Genomic DNA, 11,603 nt, shown 5'->3' with positions numbered 1-11,603 from the left:
GAACAGGACCCCGTGGTGTGGAGGGCTGGATGAACAGTAGATGGTGGAGGGGTGCCCGTGGAGGGGTGGTTGAACAGGACCCTGTGGTGTGGAGGGATGGATGAACAGTAGACGGTGGAGGGGTGCCCGTGGAGGGGTGGTTGAACAGTAGCCGGTGGAGTAGCGCGCGATGGAGGCTGGATGAACATGAGCCCGTGGAGGCTGGAGGAGGTCGACGGTAGCCCTAGAGGCTGGAGGAGGTCGACGGTGGAGATGAACAGTATCCCGTTTCGTCCGTTTTGCGGTACGCCACACCCCTCCCGATGAACAGGACCCCCGTTTCGACTATAGGAGGTCCATTTCATCCGTTTTGCGGTACGCCACACCCCTCCAGATAAACAGGACCCCCATTTGGACCGTAGGAGGTCCGTTTCGTCTGTTTTGCGGTACACCACACCCCTCCCGATCAACAGGACCCCCGTTTTGACCATAGAAGGTCCGTTTCCTCTGTTTTATGGTACGCCACACCCCTCCCAATCAACAGGACCCCGTTCCAAACGTAGGAGGTTCGTTTCCTCCGTTTTGCGGTATGCCAGGCCTCGTTTCCATCGCCTGTTCCATCCAAGCCCTCCCGATGAACACGACCATGCATTCCGTTCTGACCCAGCCGGTTGGCTCCCACGCGTTCCGTTGCCTCCCGATGAACACGACGCATTCTGTTGCCTCCCCATGAACATGACGCATTCCGTTGCCTCCCGATGAACACGACGCATTCCGTTGCCTCCCAATGAACACGATGACGACACTGTTTTTCCGTTCCGACCCAGCCATGTACACGAGCCCTGGCTGTATGTATGCGCGAGTAGGCGTTTGAGACCCCACCCGTATGTACACATACGTGGCCGTATTTTCTTTCTTGCACCCTGGCCGCTGTACATACGTGTACATGCTACGTACGTGCCTCTACTACGACACGTACGCGCCTCTACTACGACACATGCGCGCCTCTACATCCACCAGTATATATGTACGTACACGTTCGTAACCAGAATGACAACGCTACGTACGCTTCGACCAGGTGGGTCCCGACTGTCAGGCACTTCCTTGCGTGCGAAGATGTAGCTGGTGGGTCCCAGCAGTCAGTGGGGCGAATCATTTTTTTGCCCGGACACACTTCCTTGCGTGCGAAGATGTAGCTGGTGGGTCCCAGCAGTCAGGGGGCGAATCGTTTTTTTGCCCGGATGCAATTCCTTGCATGCAAAGATGTAGCTGGTGGGTCCCAGCACTCAGGGGGGGAACATTTTTTTTGCGAAATATGGTGGCCCTTCCGGTGGATCCCCGCTGTCAGGTGGAGGAATCATTATTTTGCGTGTAATAAGGAGGCACTTCCTTGCTGCGGCCGTGGACCCAACTGTCGGCCTCTCCACGTACGGTCCATGTCTGATGGAAGTCGTTCCTTGACCACGCCGCGCCGAGAGCACCATGGCGGTGGACGACGGCGAGGACTAGGAAGGGGATGACTCGAAGCCGGGGAAGACGCAACAGTGGATGCCCACGCGAAGAGGAGTACGAGGGTTCACTGGTTCGGCTGCGGTGTGAGGCTGCTGTCACCGCAGAATAACAGGGGGTGTGGGTGAGTAGAGGGATGTCCTGGCCAGCGGTGGGAGTAGTAGGGGGCGGTGAGGCCTCTACGGCATCACAGCCGACCACGGGAGGCAGGAGCACGCGGCACGACCGGCGCTGGTTTGGGCGGCTGGAGCAAGAAGACCAGAGGTTGAAAAAGTACTACGGCCGTTGGATGAACATCGTACGGTAATAGGAGCTAGAATCGTTCATATTGACTAAGTTGACAAAGCCCTCCGTCCCCGTCAACTTGGTAGGCCCACTAGTCAGCCTCCCACTATGCTGGGTTCCAGCTGGCAGGGGGAATATTCATTTTTTTGTGCGTAATAAGGAGGCACTTCCTTGCGTGCGAAGATAGCTGGTGGGTCCGACATGTCAACGGGGGGCACGTTATTTTCGCGAAATACAGAGACCCTTCCGGTGGGTCCCAGATGTCAGGTGGAGGAATCATTATTTTGCGCGTAATAAGGAGGCATTTCCTTGTGTGCGGCCGTGGACCCAGCTGTCAGCCTCTCCACGCACAGTCTATTTCCGATGGTGTCGTTCGTTGACCACGTTGACCACACCGCACCGAGCGCATCCAAGGTGGTGGATGATGGCGAGGCCCCGGACAACAACGAACCGGAGATGGGAAGACGTGGGAGTAGAGTCGCAGACGGAGAGGTGTACGAGGGTTAACTAGTTCTAGTGCGGTGTGGTTCGGCAGTCGGTGGAGAAGAACAGGAGGTGTGGAGGGGTGGAGGGATGGCCTGGCCAATGGTGGAGTAGCGCTTCATAGCAGCAGGAGGCGGGAGGTGGTCCTGGCGGCGCTAGAGGAAGAAGACGAGAGATTGAAGATGGATGCCGGTCGTTGGATGTAAATCCAATGGCTAACATGTCAGAATCATTTGTTGACTAAATTGACAACGACTTGCGTTGGCTTCGACCTATTGGCCCACATTTCAGCCTCAAAAAATGTGGCACGTATCCAACCCATTTTTCAGAATTTATATTTTTTTTTGCATGGTAGAATTTATAGTCAATTTGATATTTTTTTGAATTGCAGCCATTAGCTGGGCTTGGTGAACAAATAATGTAGCATCCATGCATCCCATTTATTTTATTTCCTAGAAAATTACAGGCCATTTGCACTTTCTCGAAATACACAATTATGCTGGGCTGATTCTAATTATAATGTTGGGTTGGGCCAGGAATGTTATCAAAAAATAAAAAGGGGCTGAGCATTTTGTTATAAATATATTTAAATAATAAGTGATATTATTACATTCGTCCTTAAATCTTACCAAGCTTTTTTACACAATCACTAGGATTTTCGTGCCAAAACAATCCAGGATTTTATTTGTTAAGAAATTATTTTTATAAGTTAATAAGATGTGGGATATTGTTTTCTTACATATGTAAGTATCTGTTAAATATATGATGACAATAAAAATAATATATAATAACATATAAAATAATTTAAATATATATAATATAGTTAGAAGGGAAACATAAGTTGGACCTGGCGTTCCTATTGTTATATAGAAAAATAGAACAGACCTCTGCGTTTTCTTCAAAAAAATACATAAATTGGGCTGCCAAAAATAAAACCTCGGATGGGAGGTCCATAGGCCGGTCGATACATGACGGCCCTAAGAAAATACAAACAGGCCTATGGACCTCCCATCCGAGGTCGTGGGCTGCGCATGTTAAAAATGAAAGCCTAGTCGGGGCAGCCCAAAACCACGTCCAACACTTGCCAAAACTTCGTCCCTCGTTTTCTCTGTGTTTCGCACACTCGACATTGTGTGGGCATTTTGACTGTGCATCATATGAAGATGTGCTATGCATGAATGTTGATCAGCATGATGTTAACTGGCTAGTAGTTCCATTTTCGACCCTGTTAGAAAAGGCCATGTTAATATAAATGCTCTGCCTCTGAAAGTTGCAGTTTCTTATCTGAAACTAAAACTTGCAGTTTCTTATCTAAGAATCACATTGTCTGCACCTTTGTACTCCTATGAAACTACATTTTTAAGTGCTAAAAATAGATCTCTAGAATTCATAAAATACTTCATATGCTCAATACTGCAAATCTGAAATTCAAAAGACATTTATATCTGAAAGTACTCTCAAAATACACAACACAAAACACAATTCACAACCTACAAATACTGACAACTCTAAGCTCCTCCTGACAATTCACGACCTGCCCGACTATTGGGCCGGGGGGCAGCCCCCTCCTATTCCTCAGCGGCAGGCAACCGCCCCGTGAGACGATGTGAACGGCGAGGGAGACGATAGCGGGGAAGCATTGTCGGGCCAACTGCTTTTCTCCTCTTCCAGTTGGGTTCGATCGAGAAGACTCCACCGGCTCGCTCTGGTAGGACACCCTCACAAACGGCACCCTGTAGATGCTCGATCCTTGAATCTCTGGTGGATGCTCCATCTGGGATTGATACTCCCACCACCGCTCCCTCACGATCGGATTCGGTGAATCTGTTTGCTCCATGGCCCAGAGGAGCAACTCTATGTACTTCGGCGCGACTCCCTCCGGGAGTATCGCTGCCTTTTCGTTCTGTTGCAGATATTTGGCCATGGATGTCACCGTCGCTGCTAGTTGGTCCTTGTTGTCAAACCAAGACTGTATCTCCAACATCCTAGCTAGCTTCACAGGGTCGTCGTCTGCGATCCTCACGTATCGGTTGTACTCCTCCATCGATCTACTTCTCCACAGCACCTTCACTCGCCGGCGGTGGTTTTTGAATGGAAGAGGAGAAGAGCAATGCTAGTTTTGGATTAGAACAGGAGAGGAGCGACGCTGGTTTTGGACTAGAACAGGAGAGGACGGGCGGTGGTTTTGAAATGAAAGAGGAGAGGAGCGGCGCTGCATTTAGATTGGAACAGGAGAGGAGCGGCGGTGGTTTAAGAGGAGAAGATAATTAAATCACCACATATTAGTCCCATTTTTAGTAGTCCCGCTGTAATTAAATCACCACATATTACACTGATTCCGCTGCTCGTTGCGTACGCTGATTGGGAGAAATAAATACCCAGCCGTAGCATGCACTAGGGATGTGCGCGTGAGGCTTGCATGCGGCTGCATGCAGAGGGAGGCGAGACGATTCAATTAATTAATGCCGCTCCTACTCGTCCCCGCACATCCTTCAATACTACGACGGTTCGCTCCTAGTCGTCCCATCCATTCACATTACGGCAATTCCACTAATCCTAACCCTCCTCCCAAATCCATGGCGTCTCAAATCTCCACGATCGGCGGTGAGTACAAGGTTAGCACCATCGCCGGCGATGAGTTCGACGTCATCTACACCCGTTCTTCCGCGACGGTGAAAGGATGCCTTTCTCGCTTCAGACGCATGTTCGAAGACTCAGATGATGAGTGGGTCGCTGGGCTAGATGTTGAGTACACCATAGTCCTGGAACCAGAGAAGGATCTAAAGGACGAAGAGAGGAAGAAGCCCGCCGTGATCCAAGTTTGCGTGCATGACTTATGCTTGGTCTACCACATATGCCATGCCGACGTTGAGTGCCAGGATTTTAAGGACTTCCTCGAGAGCAACCTAGTCAAATTCATTACTGTAGACTTTGGTAATGACAAAGAAGTCCTGCGTCGGATAGGCCTCGTTGTAGGCAACACCTTCGACCTCCCGAAGAATCGGTTGGTGTCCTCTCGTCAGCCTTCAATGCTGACCCTGGCAGGAGCCATGGTTCATCCTTCGTATGATAAACTGGAGAAACCTCCATACACGTTTCATCGTCATGCATGGCAGCGGAATGTACTAGATATAGGCCACATCCACTATGCTGCAATGGATGGCTACCTTTGGTTCAATATCTACAAGGGTTGGATGAAGAGCAAGAGCCAAGTGTGCGGTTCAAGCAAAGAAGTATCGGCCAAGAGGAAGAGGGACAAGGACGAAGTCGAGGACATGGACGAGGACTCCGAGTAAGGTGGCAGTGTTGTTGCTCATGGTGGTTCTAATGCAGTGTCTATCAGAATAGTTGCAAAGTTTAATTTCAAGTGTGCTTAATTTAATTTGAGGGGTGTGTTGTGCTGAGCCCCCAGCAGAACTATGTTATGTTTCTTCTCGTTACTTTAACTCTTCAGTATGTACATACTAGTATTTCTTACATTTCATCTTTTAGTTGGTATAGTACTACCACTCGTTTCTTCACATTATATACGTACAATATATATGGACAACATCATATAGCCAGCATTTTAGTTGTCAAAGAATTTTAGGGTGCTTAGTTTTGTCAAAGAATTCCAGGATGCTTAGAGGGTGCTTGGATCCAAGGGACTTATTTTAGTCTGACTAAAAATAGTCTCTTTAAGAGGCTAAAGTTCCAAGCACCCCTGACTAAAGAGGGGCTAAAACTAGTCTTGAGACTAATTTTTTTAGTTAGGGGTACCCCTACTAAAATGTGGATTAGTCCTCTCTCTACTCATTTAACTACTCTCCTTTAACACAGGCAAGTTCTGGATTGGAGGGTTTGGAGGATAATAAATGCTCATTAACTTGATTTTGGCCTCTTTAGTATTTGGATCCAAGCATGGGTGAGGCTAGCATGTTTTAGTCCCACTACTTTTAGTTATGGGACTAAAATGTATCCAAGCACCCTTTTAGTTTTATTTGAGGGGTGGGTTGTGCTGGACACCATTATTGTGACTAGCCTTTTTAATAGTACTATATGCACAATTTGGCGACGAGCGCTCTCTATATGTACCACCTTTTTTTAAATTTTAAGTTTTGCTCCATGGTGCAATCCATCGATACTACTGCTGTACAAAAGTATACATTTTTTAAAAGGCTAGAGGGCGGGGCAGTCTAGCTTGGCCGGTTTCACAAGAGGCGAGGGCATTTGTGATTTGATGGCTCATTACTGTTGGAAGGCGGGGCCTTGTGATTTGACTGCTCGTATAAATGCACCGACAACCTGATCGAGGAGGAGCAAAGAACCGTGCGGTATACTCAAGTTTTCCACTGGAGTAGTACTACGACGGAGGAGCACGAAACACGGCAGTCCAGTGCGATATGGCGATAAATATGATCTAATTTGCTAGTCATCTCATTGTTAGCATTGTTCTATTCATTCCCTCAAAAAACCATTGTTCTATTCATGCCTCGCAGAGAATGTGACACGTGCGGTGAAACACCCGAAGCAAAAGATGAAACACAGGAGCAAAAGAAGAAGGAAGATTATCACCCCAAATGATCTAATTCACCGCGGAGTCGTAACAGCTTCTTCATCGCCTCCACGACCTCCATCTCCTTGCGCGTCTCCTCTGGCATCTTCTTCATTCTGTCCATGATGCGGGATTTCTCGACGCGAGCCTTTATCATCTGTTCCACGGCCGCATTGCGTACCTTGACAGCAGTCGGGTGCTGGATGCAGAGCTTCGCCAACTCCTCCTTCTGTTCCATGACGAGGGCCTGCAGCATCTTCATCGAGGAACTACTATTCTCATGCAGCTTCTTCCAGCCGGCGTTCTTCTCCTTCAACAAGTTGATGTCGTGGCAGAGCATCACCTTGTCCTCTTGAAGTCGCAGGATTTCGCCGGTCGCCTTCTTCTCTGAGGCAATGCTCTTCTTCAGCAGCATCGCCAAGCCGGCGGTCAACTCCCCCTGCTGATTGAGCTCAGCGGGCATGTCGTCGAGGCTCTCCTTCAGCAACTCCAACAAGCCTTGGATGAACTCCTTCTGCTTATTGAGGTGCTTATTGAGATGATTGGGCATGCCGTCGAGGGATAACGACTCCAGCTCCGCCAGCTCGGCATGTTCGCCTCCGCGGCTAGGGCGCTCCTGGGAGCCATCGCCTACCCGTGAGAGATATTTCGAGGTCTCTACGTGGCAGTGAGCCCTCTTTTTTTCCGCAGCCTTGGTTGCCGCTCCCTTGTTACGAGTAGTTCTCGACCTAGAGCTCTGCTCACCGGCCATGGCAACGACGGACGAAGAAGAAGCACTTATGAGGAGGAAAGGTAGAGTAATTTTCGGTTAGGTAGTTCCCCTTTTTATAACCTAAGTACTAGCACTAGTACTAATACCTGCATAGTGGGAACACGTTCAGGTTTTGGTATGTACTAGTAGGTGTGAGCAGGATTTTGAATGTGATGGGAACAAGGTAAAGATTAATTGATGGTTTTGGTTTCGAGGCCCGAAACGGCTCCCGATGAGTTTAGTGAAACATAAATTTCAAGTACTACACTGCTCAAATGCGTAAATATTATGTTACTGTCAAAAATTGGCACAAAATACGAAGGAGACCAATGGAAGTACTACTAGCAACCCATGATTTAACTACTCGCATGCGCGCAGTGGAGTAACAATGTCTTTCTTCCGCCCTCACGTCCACTCAATTTGCATGTGCTGTATTAATTGACCATCAATGAAGTGATCGACTTTACACGTGTCAAATTATCACATGGGGTGGATCTTGGTACAAAATTGCGTCCGCCCGTGTACCCGCGTGTGCGTGTGAGGGAATGAGTGCATGCGTGGCGTGCGTGCACATCTTCGCTTCGTGCATGTACCGCTAGTATGGCTCAGGGAGGACGAGTACATTCTTCTGGAACCAGCAGCACGTCACTATGATCAATCCACGCAAGGAGGTCGCGACAACGCCTCCACATGTGCCACGTGGCTTCGTGAACTGTAAGAGAGACGCTGTGTAGCGTGCCATTGGTATTCTAATTTACGTGTTTTGCACATACTCGAAGTACTAGTAAGGTACACGTGCATTGCACGCATCAGATTTTGCAACCAAGTTATGAATAAATACCACACTATAGCATGTAAGCTCTGAGTCATATATGCCTGATGTTGCCCTTCGTTTAATTCTTAGTTCATCTCATTCAAAATCAATTAGTTTTTATAAAAAAGCTAAGAAGGCGGGAATAGGAAAAACATGGGATTATAGTGGAATGTCGTCTTGAATCCTACAGGATTGTATGAGTGTTTGATTGTGCATAGAAAAAACGCAGAATTCTTTCAAAGAGGTTTGAGTGGATGGGATGTTTCCTATGAAATCTAGTGCAAATGAATCATATGGAAAAATTCCTATGGTTTACAATCCTACGAATCAAACAACCAAGATAGGAAAAATTCCTAATGATTAGAATCCTCCAAAATTCCTTTGAGAATCCTTTGAATCAAAGAAGCCCTTAATCTATTTTATGATTCATGGAATTGTGTGTTGTAAAGCATAAAGGAAAAACAAATAATGGAAATTCAACTAGAAAAAAAAGTTTGGGTAGTTATGATACAAAAGATTCTAGAACAAAAGAGAACCACTGTTGTTTTGAGGTTTGTGCATTATGCTTAAGTTCAACCATGGAGTCTGCTAGATTGTACATGTGGCAAAATCCGGTGGGGGGCTAGAAGATGGTGCGAGGGGCCGAGTGGAGGGAGACTATGAAGGAATGCACAAGTGCGAGATCGATATTTAGAGAGAGGGGGTGAACACGTGCACTGTTGCGCGTAGTGGCGGAGCCACGAAAAATAAATGAGCTAGGGGGGCCAAGCATTGCTAATCCTTTACCAGGAGGGTCAATTCATGAACTTAAACCATTTTTAGCAGCAATTGTCTAATGATCACATCCATATTAGCCTCGATATACAGTGATGTTAGGGGGGCGGGGCAGGGCCCTTACTGCCCCCTGTCTTCGCCATTGTGCACGCGTCTGAGAGATGAAGCGAAAGGCATGGATGATGAGAGGGGGACGTTGGATATATAATTAATGTGGGTGTATTATCTATATATGTTAACCCTATATAGAGAGGTATAGATTGATCGATGTGGACGTGGGAAAGAGGGTGAGACCTCACTGGATATATTGATTGATCGGTTTGTGTGGAAAACTATGAAAGACCTAACTATATACACACATACATAGAGGAACATCGATCGTTGCGCATGCGCGCGTGAGAGATAAAGAATGCCCAATATGATGGAGAGGGGGATGTGTGTGGGTGTGTGCCTTCATGGGAGACCGACCTGAAGAAAAAGATTGCATGCGTGCAATGGATAATGCCGAGTAGTAGTGTGTGTGCATGCATGCACAAGAGAAAGTTAGTGGTACAATTATAAAGAGAAGACTACTGTGTGGGTGTAAAAGAATAGGTGAGGTCATAATGAATGTAAAGTTGAATTCAAATATTTGAATAAGAGATCCTAATGTTTGAAACCCATGCATGCATGAATATAATGGAGATCTACGCGGTGTGGTTTGGAAACGAGCATGTTGTAACGTATACACATTGAACAAGGTCAGACTGATTTGAATTTGAGATACCGATGGCAGACATCATTTGGCCACGTCGCATCCGTGCATGGACACACTATTCTAATTGGAGATGATGGGCGGCTTTCGCATCACATATCTATACCTATACCCCTATATATATTATATTTTATATTTTTTTATATTGTGTGCTGGTAACTTTAACTTTGAAAGATGGTCATTGGATGAGGCGAATCCGATGGTCCAAATATGGCAAATTTGAGCACTACTGGCCGTTGGATATCATCTAGATTCCACTAGATTTCGCCACATGTATAATCTAGAAGATTCCATGGTTGAACTTAAGCATAATGCACAAACATCAAAACACAATCACTTCTTATTTGTTCTAGAATCTTCCGTATTAGAATTTCCCAAATGTTTTTCTACATGATTTGCCATTATTTGTTTTTACTTTATGTCTTACGACGCACAATTCCATGAATCTTAAAATAGATTAGCTTTCTTATAAAAACTAGATGATTTTGAATGAAATGAACTACAAAAATTAAACGAACATTTACATCATGCATATATGACTCAAAGCTTGCATGCTATAATGTGGTATTTATTCATAATTTGGTTGCCAAATCTCATGCGTGCAATGCATGTGTACCTTACTCTAGTGTAAATGGTGTTTGTGTGTGTGTGTTTTGCGTGTTGAGATGCAAATTGTCTTTTTTGGGTACACGTTAAGCTTTCTTCCGAAATTTCAAGCCGTGCCTTGATATGCCGAAAATTCAAGCTACGTCTCTGTCTATCGTGCTGCGAAACTCCCGCCTCTTCAACCTGCGCCTTGTTAGCCCGAAATATTTAAGATATATCTTTGTCTCGTTGTGCTCCGACAACTCCATCTCAACCCGCGCCTTGCTATTCCGAAATCACAACGCGCGCGAAAACTCCCACCTCCTGTGAAATCCCGACACGCAAAATGCCCGTGGTACCCCTGGACCGAAAGAACCGCCTCAAATCGGTGGGGGTACTTTCGTAACTTACCCCATATTTCAGACAAGCGCGTCTCTAAGCCATGGTTCCCCACTGCCATCCCATCCGCCCACCCATTCGTACATCGAGGCCGCGAAAACCCGCGACGAAACCCCACACCCTGCTCCGTCTGCCACCCAGCCGGAGCCTCTTCCCCGACGACGTCGTCCACATCAACACCTCGACGTCCCTCATCCACCGTACCGAATGAGGATCTGTCGTCGATCTTATCATCCCGCCGGTTCAGCCACCCCGTCCTCCACCCCCAAGGAGCTACCCCGACGTTCCCCTCGTCTTTCACGCCACCTCCATTCCCCCACCGCCGTCTTCACCCGCACCACCGGAAGAGCATCATCATCACCGTTTCCTCGGATGAAGCTGCGGCCTAATCTGCGCCACCAAAGAGGTTGTACACTATTCGTCGCATTTTCTTCTTGATTCGATCTCACGGTGCTGTCGGTGCTCGGTCCCGAGCCGACACGACGCGGCTCCATCCATAGCGGCATCGCCGACTACTTCCTCCACGGTGTCGCTCCCTCAGCGGCGATGTCTACATCAGTAGGAGCTGCTACTGCTTTAGCTCTCGCTCGCGCTGCTGCTCTGCTCTTGCTCTCGATCCCCTGCCTAGTCTGCTCTTGCTATTGCTCTTGCTCGCGCTGCTGCTCTCGCTCTTGCTCTTGCTTGGGATGCTGCTCCGATTTAGCTACACTTCAGTCGACTGAATCGACTTTTGGGT

This window comes from Triticum dicoccoides, chromosome 2A, assembly GCF_002162155.2.
Source record: "Triticum dicoccoides isolate Atlit2015 ecotype Zavitan chromosome 2A, WEW_v2.0, whole genome shotgun sequence".
In the NCBI taxonomy this organism is placed as follows: domain Eukaryota; kingdom Viridiplantae; phylum Streptophyta; class Magnoliopsida; order Poales; family Poaceae; genus Triticum; species Triticum dicoccoides.
The sequence above is the reverse complement of the archived record's forward strand: the minus strand, read 5'-3'. Positions refer to the sequence as shown.